This window comes from Coptis chinensis, unplaced genomic scaffold (assembly GCF_015680905.1).
Source record: "Coptis chinensis isolate HL-2020 unplaced genomic scaffold, ASM1568090v1 utg535_pilon_pilon, whole genome shotgun sequence".
Taxonomy (NCBI): Eukaryota; Viridiplantae; Streptophyta; class Magnoliopsida; order Ranunculales; family Ranunculaceae; genus Coptis; species Coptis chinensis.
The window spans coordinates 100,377-112,400 of record NW_028238165.1 but is presented as its reverse complement, the minus strand read 5'-3'; positions in this window follow the sequence as shown (position 1 = coordinate 112,400).

Genomic DNA, 12,024 nt, shown 5'->3' with positions numbered 1-12,024 from the left:
CATTCAGATCCTATAATTTTTTAACAATTCAAATGAGACCACCCATGAGCGATATGATTGGAAAATTTTTCCAACATAGCAACGCAAACGAATATAGACTATACACTATAGACATCTATAAATGAAAATTGGGCCACATGGCAAATCAGTGTTCCTCTTTGGTTTATTTTAAATGCAGACCAGCCGCTTCTATGTCTTTCACCAGTCAACGAAAGTTCGTGTATTCAGATTGGAGGGAAGAAAACTTTAAGGTGTACTTTGTTCTTTCACAACACCTTTACATTCTCTTTTACCGAAACCCAGTTGACAGTTGACAATTAGCCTGAATTAGGCTGGTGAAAAAAAATATAAACACATATCATTTATAACGACCATTCTCGACAGAAAACTTCACACAGTGAATGAAATTAAACTTAACAAACAAAAAGGGTGAAGGATTTTCCCTCAAACCCATAGCTTAGCGTGTGCAAATCAAAAACTCATAAAAGAAAGACTATTGAAAAAACAAAGCATTGCAGTTTGGTAGTGAAATTAATTTACTTGGGACTTAAGTAATGGTTATAAGAACAAAATATATGAGATAAACTAACCTCAGCTAATTCTTTTTGACTATTGGCCTGCCATAGTTAGGTCCATATACACGACCCTCTTTCTCAACTCCTCAAGAAAGGGAATTCCTGAGGTTGCAAAGAAGATACCGCAATTCCAAATTCAAGATGTGCCTGCAAATTTCCTACTTGATGAGCGAGTACAGTGGACTTAATCTTCTTATTCATCTGAAAGAGATACCTAGTCTCGAACAAAGGAAATAGATAAGATGAACTGACCTGAAGTATCTCCATCTTCATATTTGTCTGTTGTAGTTGAGTCGACTGAAGGTGCAACTGTCTATCAGTTCATCAGTTCATCAACCTTCAAAGAAGACGTCAGAATTACAAAAATTGTGGTTGTGTGCGTAATGGCGTGTCAGGCAGTCGCGGCGTCGCAGCGTCGTGTCGCGATTTTTGTTCTCCATCTTTCTCGTAATCCCCCTGTCCCTGTCGACGTGGACACCCTCAATGACCTCTAAAAGGGACTGCTATTAAGTCCTAAGTGAATACCATAAAGTCACATTGATGGGTAACAACATAGACTTCACTGCTGCAACCTGATTTCTGTTGCTTGCTTTCCTCAATGCATGCCTGGCATACATCCACATGTATTAGATACCTAAACAATTACCCCTTCCTTTAGGTTTCTTATCACATTGTAAACTATGCTGCTTGCAAAGACAGCGTGCATTTAACCCCTTCTAGCGTTGGATGCCTGATTAGATGATTCTAAAACGCAATTACTTTTGGCCACGCCAAGATCATATCAAAAGGTTAGAAAAACATAATCTTTTCATATACCAAAAATCCACTACCCAAACTCACACAAACATTACCCAGGTCCTAAAAACACATATCGAAGAAGAAAAAGTAACAATTAACTTGAGATCAAATTGAAACTCAATATATAACAAATTTAACCTTAAAAAAATGCCTTCATCACCAGAGAAATTGTACGTATTAATAAACCGAACCCTTTTTCGTTTAGTCATTCATCGACTGGAGAAATTGTATGGATTCAACTACACTAAAGCAAAACCCTTTTTTGTTTTGCCTTTCAAAATCTGTTAAACATTAAGGATTGAGAAGAGATAGAAATCAATTTTTAGAGAAAGGAGAAGGAATATGTGAATTGCCATCTTTTCTCGTAATATGTTATTAGTCGGGTGGAGAATTGATTGGCAAAGGTCTATTGAGTTCGACAATTTTTATTTTTTATTTTTGACTTTGTGAGAGAGTTTGGGGTTTTTGTTGGGGTTTACCTCTTCTAGTTAGTGGAGAAAGGCCGGCACAAAAAACGTAGATTAATTTTTTGGCTCCTGATTTCATGTAATTAGCTTTCCCTATTTTATCGTAATTAGCTTTGGCCACGTGGACACTCTCAAAACTCCCCCTCAATTGATGAGGGGACTGTCATAGTCAGGGATGTCAAATTTTCTTACTTCCCACAAATGCAATTGCAGCTCTCCTACATAATTTTCACCCGTAATTAATTTATGGTTTTTTATTTTCTTAACAATATGGGAATGAAGTTTAATAATATAACCAGTTCTAACTGTAAAATGTTATGGTAGGTCAATTGTCTTGCGCAATGACATCCATGAACCCCCTTATTTGGTTTGCCTAAACAGTATTAGGCTCTTATTATATTTCGTTAGTTAATTATCATACCTCATTCTTGGCATCCCGAATTCCAACACTTTTATGTGTCTTCCCTCTATGAGGTATCCCAGATTCGCGGGTTGATTTGAAACCTTAATTATTGGGAGATTGCTTGCGCAGTGTCCCTTTTACCTAGCCTGACTGATTTTCATCCACCCATCTGGTTGGATAGATGTGGGCGGCATGAGGGCAAGGGTGTAGATACTCCACTTAATCCTGTAATTTATTCATCTTTTTAAAATTTATGTGTTTATTCTAGGCATCTATGTGTGTGTGTGTGTGCGGAGTGTATCGATAATAAGGTTGTGGGCTCAATGTCATTTGGGTTTGCGTGAATTACAACTTGTAAAGCACTTAAACATTTCTGTTCAGAAAGGCCTATATAACTTTGTATAACGCTAGGGTAGTCTCTACCAGTTCCTCGAGCTCTCTGATAAGCAATACCTTAGAATTTGCAATAAACTTTTGACAATAAGAAAGAGCCCAATACCTTAAAACTCCTATAACCAAAATCCACTGAGCATATGCTCCTATGTTGCACGGGTACAACTGAGACACGGTAGGGACACTCCGGAGACACGACATTTTCAGTTAAAATGCGGAGTGTCCGACACGGTACGACTTCAATTTTGAAGTACGCTAATTTCTTCGCATTTATGAGTTTTAGTGAGATTCTCAAATTAGGCATAACAGCACTTGGCTGAGTTGATCGTAAGTTTTCGACCCAACCCTAATTTGTCCAACAAAATATGATGCCAATTCAAATAATATCTTATTAAGATTAAGAAACCATAAACTACAGTAAACTATTAGCATAACATTAGACACAACATATGGAATTATTTCTTGAACATTTAGATTCAACTTGGAAAAATAACAAACATTTAACATATTTTTCTTTTCAATTCCTTCTGTTATTTGGGCTTAATATGTTGTTTCTTATTGATTTGATTTACAGGTTGTGATATGATAGAAGATGACAACTTCATGTTGTCAATTGAAGCATTTGAGCAGATTATGAATTACAGGTTCTCTGACAAGTCACTATTGGCAAAAGCATTAACTCACTCTTCTTTTGCTGACTCATCGCCATCTTACATTCTTACCAACGTATAGAGTTCGTTGGTGATGCTGCTTTGGGGATTGCTTTTGCAAATTTCGTATATATCACATACCCTAATCTTGATCAGGGCCAACTCTGGCTTCTTCGTGCTTCCAATATTAACACTGAAAAGCTTGCTCGCGTTGCAGTCTGACATGACCTTTTTCATTTTTGTTAGGCACAATACCCCTTCTCTTGATGCAAAGGTACACAAGCTAAGAATATTCTGTTGGTTTTAAACTTTAAATATTTTGTTTGATCATGCTCTGATATTCGGGTTTGTACTATATTGAACTTAAGACCTGTATTAGTGTAACAACCACTCACTATTAACTGTTCCTGGAACCCCTCTTACCCCTCCTCTTTATAATTCTTCTCAATATTGGGAAATCAGTGGGACTGTGGGAGAGACAAGTCTTGAGTTGAAGTTATTGAGTCAGTTAATCCAACACCACAATTATTGATGAAATTATATGAAATATAAGAGCAAACCTAAGGAGAACATATCAACTTTCAAATCATCCATATGCTTTAAAATTTATTTCAAGGGGGAAAGGTGTGTGTGTATAAGGTACGGTATAGTATATATATGTAACTAGAGTATAAAAAAATGCATGTTTTTATATCAAAATTATGTAATGCTGGAACCAAGTTTAGTGGTATATATATACCTGCTTAGAGTCTCCCACAATATCGGTTATAACTCCATATCCATCTTCCATGACATTTCTCCTTCCTCTCCTACTGGCTACAAAAAAATCTTTTCCTTCCATCTCAAACTTAGGAAAAGTTCCGTAGGGAACTAGCACCTATTCACTATAGCCCACTTTGACACACATTTGGTATCCTCCCACAAAGCCTACAAAACAGTAAAAAATCCATCAATAAAACAAAACCTAAAATTTGCATGTTCTAAAAATACCAAATTACTATATGCCCTGACAATGGTGAGACTGCATATTTCTGGATAATATAAACTAATGTAATTTTTAAAATGCAGTTCATGGAGTATGAAACCAAACACAAAATTTCACTCAAGACAGCGTTAAGGGAAATTCTAATCAAGGCAAAAATTCAGGGAGAACCATTTTACATATCGAAGATTGAAAACAACCAATACGCTGCAGATGTCATAATAGATTTGCCGATAATGAGAGAAATCTTCAAAAATCCGAATTATCCTATAAGCCAATCATTTCCGGGGACGTATCAAACTAAGAAAGTGGACTCAGAAAATGCAGCTGCAGGAAACGCTATCCGCTTTCTATAGCAAATATACAAATTTGAGGTTTTAAACGTCAACCACAAAGAAGTCATTACTAAACGTGATGAGCTACATGAAGCAAATACTAGAGAAAAACAACTTCATCAATATATTGAAAACTTGAGAAAAGAAAATGCATATTTGAAGTCAATAAATGAAGCATTGCTTATAGGAGGACCAAATTGAGATATGGACTACCTAAGCATCCCAAATAATTCATCAGATTTGGATGAGGATTAACGTAGTGTTTTTCAAGCTGAATTCTATATTGGATGAGGATTAGCACAGTGTTAGATCCATCAAATTTATGTTTTTGTTTTTTTCAATTTGAATTATCTATAGTTCATCATAACTTAATGAAATATTTATTTTAGGACATATACAAAGTCGTTCAGAATTTTCTTTTGATGACATTAAGAACATGTTTTGGCTTGACTCCACCTAAGGTCATCTGAAACAAAACATTTTGCTCCTCACGTGTTAGCCTACCCCCATATGTATGACACTAAGTCGGTCTTCGGTGGGTGGTTGTGGCGACCACATTCAACACTCATCTTCCACTTATCATCACGACCAGGCAAGTAAATACCCTTAAGCAAGAAGGGACAATCACACTTCTTTGTGCCACTCTTTATCTTTCTTTTCTTTTTCTCATGTTGATCCTTTACTATGTTCTTATGCCTTTCAAAGTTCACGTCATAGTCAATACTTATTCCGATTTGATTTCCTTCTTTCCACTTTCCAGAGCAGCCGTAAAAAGGATGTACACGCGGCTAATAATGCGGCCAACACAGTTACGTGGACCAATAAATCTGTTCCTATTGTTTCTTATATAGTTATATCATCAGCAAAAAAAAAAAGTAGGTAACATTCGAAACTGACACCTCACAAACGGTTTCATCAGCTTTTTACCACCTCTCAAAAGTCAAAACCCCCCTAATCCTAGATTCCATCTCCAAAAAAATTTGTATCAAACTTTTACAATCATTGGATTCTTTTAATAGATACACCTCTCAAAACTACGCACCATCAGCACCCACGTTACCCGATAATTACGGACAAGAACCACTTTCTCCTCCAACCCACCAAATAACCATGTCCAAGGATCAGGACGTGAAGGTCCACTGTTTGAGATTAAAAGTCTTCCACCTATGGATTATAAAGTATAAACCATCACAAGTTTCTGGGTTTACTAATTAAAACCTATAAATCAGAAAAACGATGCTTACAGTCCTCATGAAGATAAGCAATTCCACGAGCTGGACAAGCAACAACCTTAGACCTGGTTCCCCATTCGATCCATAACAGGCCTCCCGTCGCCTGAAAAATGTGAATGAGAAAATTAAGAGAAAAGCTAAAGATACAATTCTTGAGAACACATCTACATAATCAGATACATATCTTACCATGAAGATTGGAGCAATTTAGTGTGAAAGGAAGCTGCGTGGGAAAAAGAGGTAGCAACTCAAATTTGAATTGAATTTGAGATACAATACCCGCTTAAAACATATGTTATAATTTGTTGGGCCCAGGCCCAACAGTAATAGTATACTTAGAGGTTTCTAAACCCAATAGCTTCAACCTAATTAAAAAAAAAATCTAATTTAAAATAAGGTGATTAGCTTTAGGTAGTCCCAATAATATGGGTATTTGCGTTGGACCCAAAGTTTTACGTTTCTTAGCTTTAGGTAACCCTATCGTTAGTTAACGATTCATTTACCAAGTTTGACCGTCTATTGTGGTGTGTCTGGTGTTATGCCCTTTCAAAATGCAACAACTACTCTTCACACGTTTTGCACGTGCCCACGCATAAAACTCAAAATCCAAATTTCAAATTACCCGACACGTGTCATAATCCATGCTCCTAATGGAGTGGAGGCTGCAAAAAAGGAGAAGCTCGCTGTTCCAAAATATCAAAATTTAAGAGATATACAAGACTAAAAACCTACGAAAAGTGAACTTCCAATCACTTAGTAAAACATAATCTATTAACCTAAAAAAAACAATTTAACTACACATATCGAAAAACCAGGTAGCCTATTTTCTTCCTCTTCTCTATTATTTACAATTATTTATTGACTTCATTTTATTATGTATATTGCAGATAATGGCGTATGAAAATTACAGCTTATGTAAAAAAAAAAAAAATGCTAAAGGAAATTCTAGAAGCCAGGACTTAACATTCAACAAGATCCGGTTTTACAACACGTAATTAGAGAGCCCGGACGATTCAAAAGCAATCAGAACATTAAAGGTACCAAAAGACTTATTCTTTACCAGTGAGACATCATAGTTAAAGAAATTGATGGAAGCCCAACATATTCTCAAGCTGCAAAAAGCAGAGGATTCAAAGCAGCTTTTCAATGCTAATCACTTTTATAAAGGATGAACGTGATATGGAAATTGAAGACTTCAATTTCAAAGAACTTATGAAGAAAAGAATAGAAGTTAAAGAGAAACAGAATCAACTCGACATCCTCAAAAATATTATGCTAGATTGTTTGGTTGATGATAAACACAACAAAGAAAAAATATATTATCTCGAAGAAAAAATTAAAGGAATGAAGGGCATGGAGAGTTCCATAATAAAGAAAAGAAAACCATGAGGATTAGTACTTTAATACCAAAATTTTATTATGTTGGTCACATAGTATTTTTTTAATGGCCGAGGTTTAACACTTATTATTTATGAAAGTTTGTCACTATTGAGTTCGTTAATTTTTAGTTTAAATTTATAATATTAGCACGCTCGCTTTTCCAATTCGACTACTTCAAGTTATATTGTGTTCGATATCGAAAAAAATATAAGTCATTTGTCACCTTTGGAGTAGGTATTCGTATCATAGCATTGTTTCGTTTGCTGACCTTCTAAAATAAGTGAGTGAATGTAAATAAGTGGATGCCCTGAACATTCTACAATGTAAATACTGGACAATGTCTTCCAAATATTAATGAGATAGCGAGTTCCTCCTTCAATATTCTAATGCCAAATACCAGATGATCTTTTAAAAAAAAACACACCATTGGGAGTGCGAAAGAATTAGGCAGTCAGCAACATTCTTAGATGTCTAGATTTTTTTAGTATTATCGGTGCAGTTTTGCAACTCCATTATATAAACTCTCCTAAATCACCACAAATTACCACAAGAGCACAATCCATCATGAAATGGTGAAACCTCATGTTATCCACTTATCCCTCAACAATCTCTCTCCTCATAATCAGAGATGCACCACACATCACAGTGTGGAAATCCTCACACACTCTGAGGTTCTTTACAATCCTAATGGGGTTCCAAAGAAATAGAGTCAATAGTCCAAATGATGTCTGTAAAAGCTCCTCCAGTGCTTCCTTGATCTCTTTTGACTTTGGGTGCGTTATGTCACCAGCAAATAACTCATGTATAATCCCATCCTTTGCTTCCATCAAGCTGTAGCCAGGGTTCTTTTTGAGTCCTTTTTCTCTAATCAGGATTTCCATGGATCCGACAAGCACCAAGGAGTGCTCCCCACACGCCTCAATAGGCATTGTCGTTGCAAGGTTTAAGGCTTCTTCCAAGTGTCCAGCACGACCAAGAAGATCTACCATTACTACGTCAAAAAAAACACCAAGAAAATTAATATCTAGATGACATATTACACCATTCACTATGACCAAGAAAATCGGTTTTGGAACCTGGAGCTTATAAACGACCTAAAAGCTTGAAACTAACTAAAAAGTGATGAAAAATTCCATGTTGACACAAATGAGGGAATGGTAGAGTTATGATTCTCTCTACGTAATTATCTATTCGATCTTGGAGGTGAGATGACTTATCAGACATTTTTACATATATGGAATCATATTTTTAGTAATACATGTAATCATTTTTAGTAATAAATGTAATCATTTCTTTGAACAGATATATTGCTCTAATCATGTATATTACAAAAATAAATTAATAAATAAAAAGTTGCGTTGCCACTTGCTAGTATGACATAATCATAAGTGTTAGGTTTAAAATATTAATTCTAACATAATCAGAAGTGCTGGATTTAAAATATTAATTCTAACACAATTATGCAAAGTGCCAAAAGTTGGAAAGCATATCGCACAATGTTTTCTTTGTGTGTTGTTACAACTCATTTTTCTGTTTCGTATAACATAACAAAATTGAAAGTAAGCAGATACCAAATCAATATATCATAACCCATTTAAAAGCATAGAATTGAAGGAGCATGCCACGCGCTGTATAGATGCATAAAGGGGTTCTAAAATTGCAGATAATGTACTTTAGAAGTAAACTAGACTTACAAGAGTAAACATTTCTTCAAGTACAGCTACTTGAATAGCAAGGAGTTCCCAATCATAATTCTCACATAAGTAATTACGAGTAATTAGAAACCCAAAACGAAAGTGAGTTTATAAAAACATACTCTTATATGTATGAAAACTGAATAGAAAATAAAAACTATCAAACTAACTTAGAAAAAAATTCAACGGGAAATAAAAAACAGGATGCAAATGCAATTAACTAAATCGGAAACTTAATGCAAATGCATTGAATTCACCACAAAGAATAATTAACATAAAATCGGGAATTGGATGCAACTGCATTAAACTAACCTCAATGTCTGCTGCTTCCTTTTTAATTTGAATGAGTGATTAAAATAATTTTAATATCTCATAGCTATGCATAGTTGCTAATATTTTTTTAGAATAATTTAATATAACGGCACCCGTTCGTAGGACGGGTTCGAAAACTAGTTATATATATATATATATGTGGTTTACAGCGAAAAAAAGTAATACTGGATATGGATATATATTTTTGTTTTGGGCCTTGTGTTTGGGTGCCCGTAATACTTAGTGGGCTTCTTAAACAGAAATCCAGTGAAAAAAACCTCTTTTGTTCACACCACCTTCTCTGTTTTTTTTTTTCCTCAAACAGAGAAATGAGTAGTCATCAAAACGAAGATGAAGATGAAGATGTAATGAAGAAAGTTACTTTACTAACAGAAGATCTCAAGATAGGTACATACATACACAATGATTGGTTAAATGCTACATAAGGCTTGATTCTAATCTTGAAAGATTGGATACGTAGGCAGCCTTATGTACAGGTGCAACCACTATATTATATATATATTATATATTAGTTTTTGTGATAAATATATATATATGTGTATAATGTTAGTGTTTAATTGTGTATGTGATTGTGGCTGTTTGAATTGTATTTGATTGATGACTATTCGTGTTACGTTTAATGATATTTAAATGCGTGAAAATAACTTTCTGCATGTGTGATCAATTGTTATGCATGATTAATGCTAGTACAATGATAAGTGAGCTGAGAATAGTATTTTCAACAAGTCGACCACACTTTTAGAACGCTCCATGCCTCAGGATTTGGTAATGATATATTATGACTTGAGATGTCATGTGATAGGAAGGTATTCATTGAATCTGCCATGAATGACCTGTTAGTGTTATGATGGGTATTCCTTCAATGTGGCGGGAATGACCCAAGGTATTCACTGAATGTGCCATGAATGACCTGTTAGTGTTATGATGGGTATTCCTTGAATGTGGCAGGAATGACCCAAGGTATTCATTGAATGTGCCATGAATGACCTATTACTGTATGATGGGTATTCCTTGAATATGGCGGGAATGACCCAAGGTATTCATTGAATGTGCCATGAATGACCTAAGATATTGAATGCCAATAAGAGGATGTTATTATGCGAATGGAAAGCCCAGAGATGGCTGTGACTCACAAGTTACAAGTTTGCAAGATGTAAATATGTTCCTGGAGGCGATATCCCTGCTTGGGACATATGTCTTGTAGTGGTACTCGGTGTGAGAGAGGCACACGGGTATGTGTGATTTGACAAATGTGTGAAGTGCAAATCATGGAGTAGGAACTAAAGGTGAGGTCAATAAATAAGTGATTAATAAACAAGATACATTGTGGAATTGAATTAACAAAAAGTATGTGAATTTGTGTAATGTTATGGATGTGAAGTGTGATTGTGAATAATATTAGTGAATGCTTATGATCTTTTATGTGATTGCGAAATGACTATAATTTGATATGTTATTATGAAAATATTAAGGACTTGTGATAGTCTGAGATCTATGGTTATGCATACAGAAACTTTATGACGTAATGATGCCATGTGAATGACTACCCTTGGTATATGTATTATGATAAATGGTATTCTCTGAATATGCGGGACGAACCAGGTTGTATCAATTATATTTAAATGTCTTAAATGAGGTTTGATTATGAATGGAAATTTGATTGGCTATGATAAATCATTTTATTGTGATGTCTAACTCTGTTTTGTAGGAGGGTAGGATCTATTAATCTTTTATGCTGGGACGTAAATATCCTATCCTAAGACAACGTGTTGGCTTAAAGGTAAGGTGTATCAAACTCATATTTAATTAGGTTATCATATGTGCATTTAATAAGTGGAATGTAAGTGGTATTTATATTGTGAGTTATTTTGAAAAGTGAGAATGATGAGTACTGTTATATGAGATTTTTGGAATTGTATATTGGGGGTGAAATATTACTTGGGAAAAAACTACATGCCGTTTTGAGAAAACGGAACTAACTTGTCTTCCAAGTTGAAATGATTGTAATAGTATATTCCTTTATTTGAAATATTGAACATGTTGTTTTTTTAGTCTTACTCATCATACCAGCAAATTCAATTTGCTGACCCATGTTTGCTTTCTTTTGCAACGTGGGTGTGTTCTTGGAAACATAGATGGTGGAGTGCAGTGGATGAGGACACGTGATTTGGATTTGCTTTTGGAGTCTTCTGGTTTAAGTTTTTCTGAAGTGTACGGTTTTGTTTTTGAGATAGATGTAATAGAGTTGGTTAGTTTCTTTGTAGTTTAATAATGTGATTGAAGGATTGTTCTTTTTGGGTTTAAATTTGATCTCAGATTTAATATCGTGGTTGATAATATGTTATTAGGGTTTCGTTTCATCATGGGTTTTCAGATGATTGAATATGGTGACGATTGAGATAATTATATCTTGGATAAGATAATTCTCTATTTTAAATAGGTTTAAATACAGAAATATGCAACGTACTTAGGTCCTATTAACACTTGTATCAACATAGAATTTTTTTTCACAAACGTATCAATGTACTATGCCCGATTTCACAAAAATAGCAATCCGTTAAGCTCTGTCAGTTAAGTGATGATGTGTTATTATTTTTTCAATTTCGTTTTATTTGTATTTTCCACTTGGCATGCCACATCAGCATTTTCTGCCACATCAGCATTTCCACCTCAGCGTTGCCAACTCAGCATTTTCGTTTTTTAAGGGACTTAAAAATAAATTAATAAATTTTTTTTGAATTAATAAATATATAAAAAAGAATAAATTAATAATTATATAATA